The sequence below is a fragment of the Panthera tigris genome, chromosome C1 (assembly GCF_018350195.1).
Source record: "Panthera tigris isolate Pti1 chromosome C1, P.tigris_Pti1_mat1.1, whole genome shotgun sequence".
NCBI classification, from domain to species: Eukaryota; Metazoa; Chordata; class Mammalia; order Carnivora; family Felidae; genus Panthera; species Panthera tigris.
The window spans coordinates 173,902,768-173,921,150 of NC_056667.1; the positions used below are offsets into that span (position 1 = coordinate 173,902,768).

General features: G+C 35.3%; 1 protein-coding gene across 6 annotated transcripts in view; it reads left to right on the forward strand.

The window, feature by feature from the left end:
- GULP1 (GULP PTB domain containing engulfment adaptor 1) overlaps positions 1-18,383 on the forward strand; it is a 264,781-nt gene that overhangs the window by 72,891 nt on the left and 173,507 nt on the right. For 5 of the 6 annotated variants that reach the window (XM_042994878.1, XM_042994883.1, XM_042994881.1 and 2 more), the window contains exon 2: positions 15,837-15,965. The exons of the other annotated variant lie outside the window; for it this stretch is intronic. The gene's annotated coding sequence lies outside the window, so the exon portion shown is untranslated. The remainder of the gene's footprint in view (positions 1-15,836; positions 15,966-18,383) is intronic. 6 annotated transcript variants of the gene reach the window in all.

Sequence of the window (18,383 nt, forward strand, 5' to 3'; positions counted from 1 at the left end):
CAGTGGGCTTAGTGGTAGTATATGCTGTCACTACTGTATCATCTGTCCCATTTAGAACCAGCTGAGCTCTCTCTGTTGTTGCTGAGGAGAATCATTTACTATAGTTAAATAAGTAAATGCTTGCTTCCTATCCAATCACCCTGCTCACAGTGTTCAACTAATAGGAAGCTCTTTGATAATTCAATGCTTGCAAATCCCAGGGAAAGCCCTTGTTGATCTTCCGTGTGAGGGTTCAAGTTTCTGTTACATGGAGGGGGCCATGGTGACACTGAGACCATTTCCTGATCCCCAGGATTACCCAGGTTACTTACTGGGACAGAAATGTCTGTGGAGAGAATTCACAGTGGACAGTAAAGATTTTACATTCCAAACAGCACGTTCAGAGTACCAGGCTCATTGTACTATGCCCTCAGCATTGGCATTTGTGTTCCAAAGAAGCCCAACTAATCTGAATGTTCTATCTCCAGGAAGTAGAAAAGAGAGATCACATATTTTTATTTGTTGTAGTAGCAAATGGACAATGATTTTACCTTTTTATGTCATGATAAATTTTCATTTGTATACGCAGCTAAATAGAGTACAGAATCCTTGAAGGTAGAGAATTTTGTTCATTGTGGTATCACTAGTGTCTAGACATATCCCTGACATTCGTTATATATTGGTTACATGAATGGATATTAGTTACTGGAACAATATTTCCAGTTATTCTCTTAGCATTTGTCCAAGTCTGTGTGGATTGGCTAGGATGGATAGGGCAGGTGCAGGGAAGTTGCCTCAGCTGTAGATCAGATAGTTGAGTTCCACTGGGTAGACAGAAGCCTAGTGTCCAAGGTTACCTTAGACTACCCCTAGGCGCTTCTGAGGAAATATATTAGCTCCAGGATTCAGGATGAAGCAACAGGAAGCTTTAGCTCGTGGGTATGGCATAGCATAGAGAGGCAGATGGCATTTAATATGTAGACACCTGGGGCTTTCACAGGTGTTCTTTTGCAGTCCTGGTCTGCCCATGCCAGTGAGTGGGATTTATTGGTCAAGTTTTTGTTCTGGAGGGAAAGTATAACAAAAGTGAGATATTATCGTGGGAACTCAGAAACAGGCACCAAGATAGTAATGGCTAAAGCCCACAGGAGAGTTCCACAATTAGGAATGTGAGCATCTGCATCCTTCTATCAGAATAGGTGGCTTGAGGAGGGAGGAGGTTAACAGTTCTGGGTCATTTCAGCCAGCAAGGAGAGTGATAGAGATCGCTGAATGAAAAATGGAAAAGCCTAGGTGCCCTGGCTGTAGGATGGGTGGGTATGTGAAACCTGAGAATAAGGATGTGGTGATGCTCCATGGGTGCGCTTGTAACTATGAGTCCTCTGCCTCCTTTCTCCTTCTCAGTGTCCCTTCCCTTCCCTTCCCTTCCCTTCCCTTCCCTTCCCTTCCCTTCCCTTCCCTTCCCTTCCCTATCCCTTCCCTATCCCTTCCGTTCCCCTCCCTTCCCTATCCTTTCCCTTACTCCTTTCTACAGCATATCCTTCCCTCTTTTCTCTTTCAGTGGTCCCTTTCCCTTCTTCTTCCAGCTATAGGGTATGATTTTGTAAGTATGATAAAAATTCTGTACCTAATATTTTATAATCCAGGAAAAGAAAATCTAATATATAACTGAGAATAATCTAGGAAAAATGGCTGGACTTTCTTTGTGTTGAGGGATCCATAGAATTGAAAAGTGTCTTTTTTCTGCTCTATTGATAGAGTCTATGAATACATTTTTTAATTTAGCCTTGAGTTAAAAAAAACACACAAAGTGTTTTAAGCACAAGAAAGAAAATAAAGAAGCTGTAGATAAATTATGTTTGCTTTATTGTTCTTGTGAAGAAAGAGAAACATCATAGCACAGGTTTGTTTGTTTGTTTGTTTTTGTTTTTGAATTAGCTGTAGGAGAACAGATGTCGACAAATGAAGACCATATTTTCTTTTTTGGAGATGTCTACAAATGAAGACCATATTTTCTTGTTTAGAGAGTATGCTTTTTTCAGTGACTTGAGATCCCTAACAAATTTGTGTGACCTTTTTTTTTTCTTTTTCCATTGGATTAGTATGATTTTTCAGAGTGTACTAATTTGATAAAGTAAAAATATTATTTTTACAATGTTGTATATGATGTTTTGTTCATTTGTGGTTTTAAAACTGGTGCCCTAGGTGGATATTGAGACCAGACAGAAGAGATGATGTTAGATTCTTTTGAGGCAAGGAAAAAGACTCACTCGGGTTACCTCAGTAAGGTTGAGTAATGAAGAAGACAGGAATCCTGTCTACATGTCTGAACCCAGGGACCCAGGGAACGCAGGGAAAATGGACTGCTATTCAGAAATAGGAAATAAACAGGGCAGCTCTGATCCATTCCTTCTTGCCCCCTACTTGACAGAGTTGATTCTCTGCCATTGGGAAGATGTAGCTCCCTTCTGTCTTTGCTTATCTGCTGCTACCAACATTCTCTCTTTCTACATACTATTTCTTTACCTTCTTCTGACTCAGTTTCTGGTCACCCATCATCATTATTCTTCATGACTGCTACTGCCCGTTATCATCTATAAAGCATCTTCTCCCTAGGTGTCTTGTTTTCTGCTCCAGTTACAAATAGTCTGATTGTCTTCCACGTCAGAATTCAGAATGTGGAGCATGTTCTTGGTCAGGGTAATCCACTGTTGCTTTGTTTAGGTGCAGCTTTGGCACGAGGTCCCCACTTTAGCCTTAGATGATCTAGTCTTAGCTCAGGTGCTGAGTCTAGTCTCCTCAAAGGGAAAGGGTTATGCTGAGTGCCTTGAGGTAGATTTTCCCTCCAGCAGGAGGCTGAGGGCAGGACTGTTATAGATGGGATTTATAGGCATGGCAGGCATTTGGAGAGCAATAGATGGTTAGTTTGAGTGTAGTGAGAAATTACTTTGGCACAAGGAGTGTAGCAATTGGAGGACACCACCCGCTGCTCATAGTTGACTTCTGTGTATTTTTGCCTTGATAAAGCAATGGATGAATGAGAAATAATTGTTCCTCACTTAGTTTCCTTGGATCTCATTGTATATTTTATTTGTCACTTCCCTCATTTACTTCACAAATTTTCCTCTCAATTTAATTTTTGTTTACTACTTTTTGGGCTATTTTAAACTATAGGTGGGACTTGAAACTATATAAACAAGGAGTTAAACTTACTTTGATAAAGGTGACATCTATAAGTTTGTAAGGCTCTTTCAGTTTTAAAAAGTGATAAAGATTGCATCCCAGAGTATCCTTGTCTCGAGTATGTTAATTCTCTGCAAAATCCTCCTGAGTAGGTACTCAAAAGACTACACAGGTAACACTGGTAAAAAAGCAGAATTAGAGATTCTAAAATGTGAGACATGTTGTCTTTAAATTTATGTGCTTTTAAAAGTAGGTGCTACTTCTATTTAACTGTGACTGTATGTATGTGTGTTTTATTATCGTTGTTTTTGCTCGTTTGTTTGATTTTAGCCAAGGTAGAGCTTGATGACCTAAGATTTTTCTCTCTTCCAGCCCTCCTTTGCCTTTTTTCCACCAACTCCTTCCCGAGTATCTATTGAGCATTTACTATGTACCAGGCACAAAGAAAGTGATGAATTTTTGTCTAATTCAGATATACAGTAGGCCTCTGATTGCTGTGCTTATAATTCAGCTGGCAAGATGTAAGTAGGTTGAATAGGACAGTTTCCTTGATTAGGCAGCAATTTTCATTGGTGTACAAGCATCTGATATATTTTTCAGACTTCACACTGTGTCTGTTTTCTTCTGGAGTAGGTTTTCTTGGCAGGTACTAATAGAAAAAAATAAACTTCATTATTTCATTTGGCAGTGAGAAATCCATTGCTTAGAATAGTTTTCTCACATGAGCTTGCTTTAGCCATAATGGGTGAGAGTTTTTCTTAAACAGTGTTATCAATAGACACAGTTTGGAAAAAAAAAAGGTGAAAATAGTACACGGGATGATGTTGGCATGCAAACTAGAGGGTTATCCTCTAGGGGTGAAAAGGAAATATAAAGAGTCAGAATTCCTGCGTTGTGGTCTTGTCTCTGATGTTTCTAATTCCTCTCTCAATATTGATTTGCTTTTTGGTAAAAGAAGGGCCCTAGTATGGGATGGGGTTGTTTTGAAAATAAGATGCCATTATAATAGTGGACACATTTTGCAAAGTTCAGAGAAAGTTACAGATTTATCGTCATCAGCACTGAACTAGTTTGACTAGATTACTTAGACATTATTATTATTATTATTATTATTATTTAGACATTAAGCTAAGATGCAAGTGCTTAATAATAGGATGACATCTATTTTAGCATTGATAACAGCAAGGTATAGTTTGTACACATGCCTGATTCCTCTGCTAGATTAGAAGCTTTGCTTCTGCGTCCCCAGTGTGCAGCACTGAGCGGGCATTTGGTAATGTTCATTGGATGAGTAAAGCTGGACAGAGAAGAGGAAGGAGCATATTCACAATACCACAATCTGTTTATTATAAACTAGCAAAGTAGTTTTCAGTTATATTTTAGAGAGAGAGGTAAGTCTATCACACAGGTAGCTAGGTCATTGTTTCCCTTTGCCTCATTGAGGTTGGAAGGTGTTTTTGTTCTTTTCATTTCACTTTTTTTTCCTTTTTTTCTTTTTTTTGCTGAAAATGGTTATAGCACAACAGAGAGGATGTGCTCTTGGTAATATGATCTTTAGTAACTCTATGGAATAAAGTCTCCATTGTCTGAAAATGTACTGTACTGATTCTAATGTTTCTATTTTAACTGTTTTCATGCATAGCAAAGACGTAAACTCTAGTTTGCCTAGTGTTACCCAGTCGTGAATTTTCCAGAGAAGAGACCTGCTATGGCTAACATTAGTACTTTCCACTTAATAAAGTCAGAGCATTTTGAAACCTGCTTTTTTGATCATTTACTTCTTTTAACTACTCAGAGCTTGGAAATTAGATCTACTTCGTATTACATGATCTTCTTTCTTCTATGGCTCAGTGTTGAATTCTTTCAAAAAAATTTTTTTTTAACATTTATTCATTTTTGAGAGACAGAGAGTGAGTGGGGAGGGGCAGAGAGAGAGGGAGACACAGAATCTGAAGCAGGCTTCAAGCTCTGAGCTGTCAGTACACAGCCCAGCACAGAGCCCTACAAGTGGTTCTGACTCAGGAACTGTGAGATCCAAAGTCAGATGCTTAACCCACTGAGCCACCCAGGCACCTGGGCTCAGTGTTGAGTTCTTATGAAACAACTTTGCAGAAACTTTATTTGCAAGTGTGGACTCTGACATCACTTATTGGAAAAGGGGAATTTGGTTGTAACATTTACCTTTTTTTTTTTTTTTTTTTAGCACAAGTTATAACTTCTCCTGGAATGCATCTTTTTTGGCTAGTAACATGATCTCATATTTGTATAGTACTTTAAACTTTTGAAAGTGCTTTTCTAGGTAACTCCTTTGAAAATACCCCCAGGAGAGAGGAAGCCTATGTATTATTAGCATCATGTTTCAAGTACTCTGTAGGTTACTTTGACCTGACTTAAATATAAAATATTTGTCAAAAGAAATTAGACTTGACCTAATTATGATGGCATTTCTACACTTTTTATTATTCTGATAAATCTGTGAAGAAAGAAAAGGCTTGTTGTCTGTATGCTAAACCATATCATTGGGTTCTGGAACTTTGGGAGATTAGGCTCAAAGGAAGTGATTGCAATCTTCTTTGCTCACAGATCGGAAACTCTTCATTTATCACAGAGTAATTGAAGAATACATGAAAAATTAGAGATCTCTTTGATGTTTTGTCAAGATAGAAATAACTCCCTACTGATGAGGAAAATGTGTAAGACAGGAGGGTGAAGAGGTAGACGTTCATAGGTTGGGTAAATATAATGCTTGTTCATTTTAAGTACTTTATATATTCGTTTTATAGCATAAACTGTATCCTGTAAGGTTGGGGAAAGGATGATTCAAATATATATTTATAATCTATGACCTCTTTCTTCAATGATTATTGAATTCTCTTTAGATGGGGCTGAAGTCTAAAAGAGTAGGGGAGAGGAGAATGGAGAAGAAAATTCTAGGGAAGATCCGGTACCTTTGAGGAATAATGATTATTCATATGGCATATTACGTTTGAACCTATTTAAGAAAAAAGGAAAGTGGTTGTTTTTTTTTTTTTTCTTTTTACAAAGGAACAGTGAAGAAAAATGAGCTTTAGTAAACTAAACTTTATAGCTGACATGTATTTCTTGGTGCCTTATGATATGTGCATTGAATCTTCAAACATAAATTGCAAAATTTTTTTAAATGTTTTTTTTTATTTTTGAGAGAGAGCGAGCCAGCACGAGGTGGGGAAGGGGTGGAGAGAGGGAGACACAGAATCAGAAGCAGACTCCAGGCTCTGAGCTGTCAGCACAGAGCGCGATGTGGCACTCAAACCTGTGAACCACAAAATCATGACCTGAGCCGAAGTTGGATGCTTAACTAACTGAGTCACCCAGGCACCCGGAAACATAAATTGTGAAATTTAAACCCAGGAATCTGATATAACCTTATTAAGTCTCTTATAAAATAAAGTTGGGTTTATTTTTCCAACTTTGTAAACACTGATAGCTCATCTTTATTTTTAGTAGGCCATTCAGATATTACATAGTAGATATCAGATACTCATCAGATAGTGAAAAGCTTATGTTAAAGGTCCAGGTGTCCATAAATAATTGCTCTAGAAACTTCTATGACCAGTTAGTAAGGCACAAGAGATTTACTTAGTTGTTGTCTTTGTGAGAAGCTCCAAAGAAATAAGAAAGTGCCTTATTAGAGTAGAATCAGGCAAGAATAATTCTGGTCAGCTGCTAATAAGGTCTTTATTTGCTTCGATGTAAAATGTAACATTGATTCATCAGGAATGAAGAAATATTACTTATCCTGTGTAATGTTTTAAATTAATAAATGCTCTACATCACCTATTGCATATCAGACTTATAAAGTTGTTCACATGTATCCTGAATCTGTTTGTTTACCAGTTGTATAAATCAATCACATATATGCTATCTTCAGTAGAAGTTAAGATGTGATTAATATGATGCTCCAGTCAAAATTTAATGAAAGGTTATAGGATTTCATTTTTTAAGAAAACACAAACATTTTAAAGTATATGATTTCTGCCCTCCTAATTCTTAAAAATCATCTCAATCTACATGTTTTTTCAGCCTCTAACAATAGTAGATGTCTTCAAAATACCAAAAGAGTAGCTGAATAACAATTTTGTAGAAAGTTTTATTTTTTTCCAGTGTAGATTTCAGTTATCTGACCTATTATTATTTCATACCATGAGCTTAATTTAGAGAAAGTCACATAAAAATTCAATAAAATGTATATTATACATTAGTAAATAGCATATATTCAAGAGTGATCATTTGGTTGAACTTGAGAGAAAATCAATAATAATTCAGTGAAAACAAAATATATACCTGTTATAATTTAAAGTTGTAGAGTGATGCTTCAGGCAAGGCTGAATCTAGGCACTCAGATATTTATTTCTCTCTCATAGTTGTTTTCCACTGAGTTGCATTCATTTTAAGGTATAAAAGCTGAGGACAAAATAGCAATCAGGCTTTCAATCCTCAAATTAAGTAACTCAAGTGGAAAGGGATTACTTCTTTCTAAATAGTTTTAGAAACAGGTGCTGACTTAATTTTCCTTGTTTTAACATAGTGCACATTTCCATTCCTGAATAATTAGACTCATAATTATGACTAGGGGCATGGAACTCTCAGTGGCCAGGCTTGCGACTAACTGTAGAGTCACCCTCAGTCAAACATAACTACCAGGAAAAAAGTGAAGTGTAGGTCTGCAGAGAAAACCCAGGGTGCCATTAGGAGAATGTGTTCTATTTTGTTTTGTTTTGTTTTGTTTTGTCTTGTTTTGTTTTTCAAGGGGAGGTGGTGGCAGGAAACCACAATGTATGTATATACTAAATTAAATGAAGAATGAAATGTATACTGTTATGTGAAAATACTGTTATGAGCAAATGAACAGCAGTTTAAAATGGCACACTAATATTTCATTGTAGAGCAAAATTCATTGTAGATCACTGCAAAATCTTGATACTGAAATGTTTGATTGCTGAAGAAAGGCCTTGAAACACAATCAACATATGAAAGACTTGTGATGATAGGATATCAAAGACAATTTCCTCATCTGTAAAATAGTAATTGTTTAGTTAACAGTAAATACATGTATATACTTTTTAAATGCTGAATTATATTGAAACAGAAGGTTTTCCAGATTTTATTGAATAGTGTTTGTATAATTTAAGCTAATTACATCCAATTATGGTGATACTGCAATTAATTTAGAGTAGAGACAGGATGAATGAAACTCTCCTCCCCACCCCCCCACCTAAACTGTGGGAAATTGGAACACTGAATTACAGCTCACCGAAATTTGCCTTTAAATACAAGACATACTTCATAGATATTAACATGAAAAAATTAAACTCCACGGGACTGGAAAAATTAAACTAATGACTTTTTATGTAATCCAAGTTAATGAATGTTTTCTGCCCCAATTTTTCATTAAGGAAATCAACCACAGTTTCTTGGTTTCCTTTATTTGAGCAGCCTCTATTGTGTGGCTACTTACAAAAATGCTTAATAAGAGCTTTTATTGAATAGGTGCTCTATTTCCACCAACACTGAAATATAATTACATAGTTTTACAGCTTTTTTTTTTTTTAGTAATAAAAGGTTTTTCAAAAATTAAGAATTGCTTTTAGCATAGGTGTTTTATAAATATTTTCTTCAGTTACTTGGATATGTTTTAATATATTAAAATACCACAGGAAAGAAGAGTGACTCATAACTTTGTTTTCTGAGATAAAGAAGGAAGGAAGAAGAGTGCAGAGAAAGTAAGATGGAAGAAAGGAAGGAAGAAAGAAGGACAGAAGGAAGGAGCTTAAAATATAGAGAATAGGGAAGCCTGGGTGGCACAGCTAAGTGTCTGACTTCTTCTCAGCTCTGGTCATGATCTTGCGGTTTGTGAGTTCGAGCCCCACATCAGGCTCTGTGCTGATGGCACCGAGCCTGTTTGGGATCCTGTCTGTCCTTCTCTCTGCCTCTACCCCACTTGTGATCTCTCTTTCTCTCTGTCAAAATAAGAAAACTTTAAAAATTAAAAATAAATAAATAAAATATGGAGAATATTTGGAAAAAAATCCATTCTTAGAGAACTTGGTGCTGAAATTCATATTTGCAGTGTTTTAGAAATAATCCTAGTATTAGAACTAAATAAGATAATTAAAAATTTGAAATGAATTAAATCTGTAAAATGTATTAGACAAATATAACAATTAATTAAATAAAATTCTTTGATTCCTTTGATAATGATTACCTGCTTTGATGCTTTTGTATCAGTTCATAGCTAAGGTCTTAATGTAAGGAGCTAGCCATTTACCAGGTAAAATATATAGCTGACATTAAGTGAAGCTGAAAACCAACCTTTCCCTTTAAGGGAATAAAAAGTTGTGAGGTCCTGAGACATATATTGTTATAAAAATCTCAAAAAACCTCATCAAAATATAAAAATAAAAAAGCACACAAAAAAGAAGATACAAATTATAGAATAAATATTTAATAAGTTAAACACATAAAAGTTGTACTTCACTTATAGTTAAAGACTATACATTTTAGAAAAAAAATTTTTGATAACCAAATTGTCAAAAGAGAAAGAAAAAATCATTGCTGGAAAAGATGGTTGAAATTAGCAATATCATCTGCTATTGGTGGAAGTCTATGTTGGTACATCTTTCTAGAAAACAACTTGGTGATATGTATGAAAATGCCTGAAAAGTCAAATACTTTTTGAACTAATAATTTCACTTTTAGGAAGTCATAATGAAGCAATAATTTGAGATGAACACACATATTTATGTACAAAGGTATGTATCGCAGTTTTATTTGTAATATCAAAGAACAGAATTTCTAAACAGTTCAGCAAAAGTAATAATAATTATGGTGAATTACTAAGTCCTATTTTTATGTGCCAGACATATGATTACTGCTGTGTATGCAATATCTCATTTATTTCTTTCTAAGTTCATGTGAAGTATAGTTTGTGTTTATTCATTAATTTACCCACCACTGTGTTTGTAATAGACCAGGTTTCCTTGGTGTAACTCACCTTCATCATGTGGAGTAGTCATGTGATTTAGGAGAATTGACCATATCTGTATCTTCAGGAATGCACTCTGGTTGGCCTAAGCTAATCAGTGATTCTACACCCCCTGTAATTGGTTACGGATGTACATGTCACTAATTGGCCCAAACCTAGTAAATCCGAGAACTTTTGATTACTGATTGAGAGAGAGTAACTTTCTCTCTTGTTTTTGGTCCGGCTTCCTTGCTCTTCTTTTTTCCTCATTCATTCAAACATTGCTCAGATTTCTATCCCTTTCCCAAGTCAAGTTTATTTTATTCTTGGAATTCCATTGCATTAAAACAAAAAAAACCAAAACTTTCTCTCCTGATATGAATTTCACTCCATCTGTCATACATCATTCATTAACTCAAGTCATGATTTTTTATTTATTATTTTTTTTTAATTTTAGAGAGAGGGTGAGAGTACCAGCTGGGGAGGAGGCAGAGGGAGGAAGGGAGGGAGGGAGGGAAAGAGAGAGAGAGAGAGAGAGAGAGAGAGAGACAGAATCTTAAGCAGGCTCCAAGCTCAGTACAAAGTTCAACATGGGGCTCCATCCCAAAACCGTGGTGGGATCATGACCTGAGCCAAAATCAAGAGTTGGACACTTAACCCAGCTGAGTCACCCAGGCACCCCAAGTCATGAATTTTTAACCTGTGACCTGTTGTCACTGTTTTGGATCCATCTTGTTTCTTGGGCTGTGTTTTTTCCATAAAAGGTTCTTAATATTTGAGAGATCAGAGTTTGTGAAAAGTTAATGTTAAAAAGGAGCAAAGGTTCTACCTTAACTTATTTAGACTGAAAAATATAATAACCAAAAGTTTCATGGAAACTTGATGTGGGTGTTCCACTCATTTCACCAGAAAGGGTGAATGACTTGATAATTGTTCTCCTACTTCTTCTAATTAGGAAAATGTCCTGCTGATGACAGCTTCAAAGCACCTCTAAAAGTTTTATGTCAAATGCAGAGGAAAGAACTAGGTTGAATTTGTTTTTAAATTGGCAAATTTGAAATTGTTATTAATTCTGAAATAGTTTGTCATGTGTCATCTTCTGTCACTTTTTTCGTTCCATAATGAGAGCTGAGGATAGGGGAACTTAAAATGCACATGCAACAATAACAGGTGATGTGAATTCGTGGTCCAGACTGACATCTCTGAGAATAGGAAAGTCCAGGATCAGAGTTATCTTGGTCTTGCTGTTTCTACATAAATTAAACCTCAAGCACCATTCCAGTTTTACATCTTACAAATATGATTGCCTGGAGTCTGTTTCTGTTTTGCATTACCATTTAACAAATATATATAGATTTCTTTTTTTTCTTAAATTTTTATTTTATTTATTTATTTATTTATTTATTTATTTATTTATTTAAATGTTTATTTATTTTTGATAGAGAGAGAGACAGAGCATGAACGGGGGAGGGGCAGAGAGAGAGGGAGACACAGAATCGGAAACAGGCTCCAGGCTCTGAGCTGTCGGCACAGAGCCCGACGCGGGGCTCGAACCCACGGACCGTGAGATCATGACCTGAGCCGAAGTTGGCCGCTTAACTGACTGAGCCACCCAGGCGCCCCATCTTTTTTTCTTAAATTTTTAAAAAAATGTTTATTTATTTTTAAGAGAAGGAGAGAGAGCTCGAGCAGGGGAAGGGGGGGGGATGGGAAGAGAGAGAGGGGGACTGAGGATTCAAAGTGGGCTCGTTGCTGACAGTAGAGAGCCTGATGTGGGGCTCAAACTCACAAACCCTGAGATCATGACCTGAGCTGAAGTCAGACATTTAACTGACTGAGCCACCCAGACGCGTCAGTATACATAGATTTCTAAGAAGGAATTTCTTTGTCTCACCTTTTTCTCTTTCATGGTCTCCTGAGAGCCAGATTTTGTCATATGATCTTCCTAAAATACATATCTTCTTGCACCACTTCCCTGTTTTATCATAGTTCTACTATCATCTTTAGGGTAAAATCCAAATTTTACAACATGCCATTCAAAAGTCTTCCTGATATGGCCTTACTTTACTGCTAAAATTTCTCATAAAATTTGCCTATCCTTGAAGGTGGCATGTTCTTTCTTATTCCTGTGGCTTTGCTTATGATGTTCCCTCTGCCAACTGTGGCTTTTCCACCTTCTTCACTGGACAGCTTCTAAACTGAAGGTTCACAGATTCCATCTTTTTTTAGGAGGACTTTCCCAAACATTCTCTATGTTTCTTTAGCACTTGACCTTGCCATTAACATAGTCCTTATCAATTGACAAATGCAAAGGAGGATGTGGACTTATTTTCTTCTCCCTAGTGATTGAGAGAATTGGGTATTCAGTAGGTGCTCAATGAATATTTGTTTAATGAACTAATTTTTCAGCTTTACATTCTTTGGAGCACAGGGGTATGGTTATGATTATATATATATATATGTATGCCACTGCCTCAGTGAAAAGACTGGTATAAACAAGAAATGATTGCCTCAAGCCACTATGACAGTAATCCCAAGTTACCATGTTTGTACCCTTTGCCTGGGGCATTAGAGTGAAAACAGTTGTGAAGACATCATTAAGAAAAGATTCTAAGACATTCGGACTAAGATGCTAAGGCATGCTAAGTCCTTTGGACTTTCTCCAGAGGGTGATGTTGCCAGATTACTTGTTAGACTGATCATGGTTGACTGCTGGTGGGTTGGTGCGGATGTGCACTGGGTGAAGAAACAAAATGGAGTCTTTCATATTAAGTAGAATTGAAATTATTCTGATTTAGCTTCAAAATAAAGAAAATAATATAAGAGTGATTAAAGAAAATAAGAGTGATTAAAAATGCCAGATTTCTGGCTTGAACAATTAAAATAAAAGTTGTAGTATTTACTTAATTAAAAATCACAGGACAAAGAAAAAAGGAAGTCAGAGGCCAAGGACTCATTTTGTATATTTTAATTTAGATGCCCAAAGAAGATAAAGATGAATATCCAGGAAAACTCTTTTTTTTTTTTTTTGCAACATTTTGCAAATTATTTTGAGATATTGCTAAATTCTTGGGGCTAGCTGTAAAAAGAAAAATAAGTAACAAAATGATTTTGAAACAGTTTTAAGAGCATGATAATGCTGGTTTCTATTTCATTTGATGACAAGTAGAAATATGTGTTAGACTGACTTGTTTTATTGTGTAGGGAATGTTTAAAGATACCATGTTGTATTAACAAATTGAAGCATCTAGTCATATTGCAAAGTTAGCAATGTTAGTTTCTTAAATTAATACTGTTGGGAAAAATGAAGGTTCTGGTGAAGAAATGGTTTGCTTCACTTAATTTCATATACATCCTCATATTTCATGACACTATGCAATAAATGGTAACAAAACAATATAAAATTGAGTGTATTATGTTCATACTAAAATTTTAAGAATCATTCAAATTAGAAACAAGATTTTGTATTTTAAAATAAAAATATGTTCAAAAGAACAACTCGTAAGTACATCTCATTTTTTGCAAGGATATTTTTAAATGCTCTTTATCTGCACAAGTTTAATCACATCAGACATAGAACAATAGATCCACTTCAGAATATATGTCATTTTCTTGCAAGAAGACAGATAAAAGTAGACACAAGTTCATTCTTGTTTTTTGATGTGGATATTTTAGTGCTCTTTTTCATTCTGTCACATTGCATAAAATATTCTAGGCTGAAAACATTTCCGCAGTAAGACTAGATTTCAGTCAATCTTAGAAAGAAATACAAGCTGTGGGCTGTTAAATTGAATTAACCGTTTTAAGGAAAATGTTTACTTTGTATAATATTTTGGAATGAGATTTTTTTGAGCCATCTGGTTACTTATGTTATCTTGGGTGATTTCTTTCTTACTTATTTTCATAAGGCCAATATTTGCTCAAAATAAATACATTATGATTATACTCCAAAAGAACTAATTTTGTGTCCCCTTTTCTTCCTTCCCAAGACAAAAAAGAAAAATGATCTAGTCAGTCGCTTTGGAAATCATGACATAGTTTCATGGTTAACTTTTAGTTGTGTCATGTGTGAATTCTAAAGCTGGAGGTCGATAATGGATCCTTTACATTTTGAGGAAAGAGTAAATGAATTGTATCCTGCATATACCCTAAGATTCAGTAAATGCTTTGAGAATACCATATGGTTTAATAAATAATAGCATCATTGGATAGATACTTTTTTTCCACTAATACTATGGAATACGTATATATGGCCTTAAAATATACCATGCTCATATTTTAATTCAAATTGTACAATTGTTGTCTTTTGTGGTAGGTGTTGTTGACGATCTGTCTATAATCCCATTCCTTTAGCATCTCCCAAACAAACTTATTTACTTGAATTATTACCTCAGAGTTTGCCTCCAGGGCTACCTAAATTAAGATCCTTTCTTTGTTTCTAAAGTTATATTAGAAAATGAAAAGGAATGGAGTCAACAAATAGAATTCTAAATAAAATTGTAGTTAAGAGGAAAAAAGATAGTGTTGAGAATATTCACATGGCTTAGATACAGAGAGGCAGAAATAAAGTGTTTGAGATGTGTCTTTAGTCTATAATTTGAAAAAGTCAAAAATACAGATTTGGCTTTACATGGTCTGTATCAAAGTTACGGGGGGAAGCAGTACAAAAGAGTGAGATACGTTTTTGTATTTTTGCTAAAACAAAACAAAAAGTTGTTTTAGCAAGAAGAGATACTATATTGTGAATATTTTTGCTAGTATTTGAATTTATATCAGAGGTATATTTGTTGACCAAATTAAGGGAAGACATAATTTCTGTTGCATCTGGAGAGACTTTTCCTTTCATCTGTTGGAATAAAAATGTAAAAATCTTAATCAGCTGCTGTCTGTTCTAGTTGAGTATGAGAATGAATAGGATAAGTTCTCTAAAAGCTTCTCCATGGCAGTTGAAGTGGAATGAAAGTTAAAATAGATCAGTGCTTTCTAAAATTCTGTTTCAACTTCTTAATCAGGGACAGAGTGTGCTCTTGGTTAATCTAATTAGCTGATAAGTGAAGGCCATAGCTGGGGCTAGCTGTGCAGCCTAAGGGAGGAGGGGTGTATTGTCAACCTACCATCACTGTGCTTTGATAGTAACATATTCATGAGTTAAAACACTCAACCTATTATCTAGCAATTTGGGCATTTGATCTTATCTAGCAATCTGTTACTCTACCTTTTAAAAAAAAAATGTCCACTTTACCATTGTTATTTTTTTTTAAGTTTATTTATATATTTTGAAAGAGAGAGTTAGAGAGAGAGAGAGAGTGTGCGTGCGCTCGCGCACACACACATGAACAGGGGAAGGGCAGAGAGAGAGGGAAAGAGAGAATCCCAAGCAGGCTCTACACAGTCAGCTGGGAGCCCCATGTGGGGCTTGAACTCACAAACCATGAGATCAAGACCTTAGCCAAAATCAAGAATTGGTTGCCTAACTGACTGAGCCACCCAGGCAACCCCCATTTTTTTGTTTTTGTTTTTGTTTTTGTTTTTGTTTTTAGGTAACTTTCTTGAACTTCCACAAGAAACATACTTAGAATTTTAGAATATGTATTATAACATCTAAATTAAAACACATATAAATATAATTATTGATTAAATCTACTAAGTCCAGTTTTAATTTTATTTTTAGTCATATGTGATTCCATCTGATATACATAGGAGAGAAAGTGACTGAAGAACTCAGATGGCAACTATATGATTGAAACTATTCAAAGTCAAACAGCTGCATATTCTTTCAACTATATCCGAGCGTACTCAGGTAAGAATAAGTGATTGAAACTGTAACAAGTGTTTTTATTTTGTGCCTAAATTGAAAAAGATAGTTTTATTACAGAAAGTGGTAAAATACATAAGCAAAATAAAAGTAAAAACACAAATGAGCCTGTTTTTATAAAAGTAACTCCTGTTATCATTTTGTTCTAGATCATTTAATTCTTTGTGTCGGTTTTTCCCTTTAAACAAAGTGGGGATAATATATATATTCTTTGTTGAATTTCTTTATTATTTTTATAACAAACCTATTTTGTTATGAAAATATGAATGTTCCACATTTTTTGTATCTGCTAATAAAAACAAATGATTTTAAAGTATTTTTTAGATTGTGTTTATTATCAGATGGTATCTTTATAGATAGATTGATATGTTTATCACTCATTTTGCATTAGTAGAGTTACAAAAATTAGCATCACTAGCTCAGTGACTCTAATATATATATTTTTAAATATATTTTTTAAAGTTTATTTATTTTGAGAGAGAGAGAGTAGGGGAGGGGCAGAGAGAGAGGGAGACAGAGGATCTCAAGCAGGCTCTGTGCTTGTCAGTGCAGGGCCCATTGCAGGGCTCGAGCTCATGAACTGTGAGATCATGACCTGAGCCGAAATCAAGTGTGGGATGCTTAGCCGACTGAGCCACCCAGGTGCCCAAAGGCTATAATATTTTAAAGGCTTTTTATTATTTCTGAACTTACCTCCAGAAGGTAGTAATGAGTTACAGTTTTCAATAGCAATTTTTGAAAATATTTGTTGATCCATGACTTAAAATATTTTTATTCTAAGAAATTCCCTAACTAAACTTAGCTTGTGTTGGAGAAAAAAATTAAAATTAAGTCAATATTCTAAGTTTATCTTTTAAGCAGTAGTATCCTCTACTCACATATACTCAGCCAATATATCCTTTAGATAACTAATCCCAAAAGAAAATTGAATGTTATGTATGTATAATTTTTCTACACTGTCTAAAAATACAATCTTTAGAAATTATAACAAATATATTTTATTCAATTAGTTATTTATTGACAATTTATTATTGTACTAAGCACTGTGAATATTTTATTGTTATTGATGGCGGTGGTGATGGTAGCCATTCAGGACAGGAAGGTATAGAATATTTCTTGCCTCTTTTATATTTAATAAAATGTGGCAAGATAAGAAGCATATTTCAGTTCCTTAGGTACAAGTAGGATGTGCTAAGTGCCAAGAACACTTCACAAATGAGAGACCAGTTGAATTGTGCTTTTTAGAGTAGGTAGAACTTTGGTGGGTGAACATTTAAATGGAGGGCCAAGTTGGAGCCAAGATACGCAGCTGAGAAAGAATGGGGGATATTCAGGAAATAGGAAAGATAAGGTAGATATAGCAGAGTGATGGGAAATATGTTCTGTATTTTGATTTCTATACTTAGGAATTTATATGTCATCATTATATGATGAGGGAACAATTGCAGGGGAGTGAGATGGTCCATGTAGTCCTTTAAGAAGCTTAATCTAGAAAGGATATGTATGTCTGACTAATGAAGGGAGAACAAACCCAAAGGAAGGGAGAATGATTCGTAGACTTTTCCTTTCATTTTCATCAGCATTTGTTAAACACTTGCTATTTGCCAGGCACTTGAGGAACTTGAAGAACTGTAGAAAAAAAGATGAAGACATAATCTTCATTCCTGAGGAGCTAATCCTGTAGGGGATGAGACACGCATGACCAGCAAATGAATATAATACACCACGATAGTGTAACAGTTGAATCACATTTTAATTAATTAATTAGTTTTTATTTTAAGAGAGAATGAGAGCAAGAGTGGGGGAAGATGGGCAGAGAGAGAGAGAGGGAGAGACTCTTAAGGAGGCTCTACACTCAGCACAGAGCCTGACATGGGGCTTCATCTCAAGACCCTGGGATCATGATCTGAGCCGAAATTGAGTCAGACATTCAACCAACTGTATCACTTAGGATCCCCTGAATTACATTTTTAAACAGACTAGCTGGTAGCTAACTATGTTGAGATGCAGGTACTAGGTTATCAACTGGTAAGGTTTTCCCAAAGATATCAAGTCTGAGCAAGGTTACCCACGAAGAATCAATGTTTCTAAACGTTCCAAGGATTCAAACAAGAAGCAATGGAAATCTTATTTAGGGCGAGAGTAGTATATAAAATAAAAGGCAGTGGTATGAGTGCTGGGAGATTCAAGGGAGGGTCTTTTATGTTAGGCAAGTGGAGCATGTTATGGCATTAACAGAAATAAGGAAACTAGCAAAACTGAGATTTTTGTGTTGATAAAATTCTAAGTTTGGTTTTGATTTTGAATACCAAGGATTTTTCTGTCCTCCTGTCTCACTGTGTTTTGTTTATAGCTTTCATTGTAATTCCTTATATAATTGAGTATTCATGTTTTAATTATTAA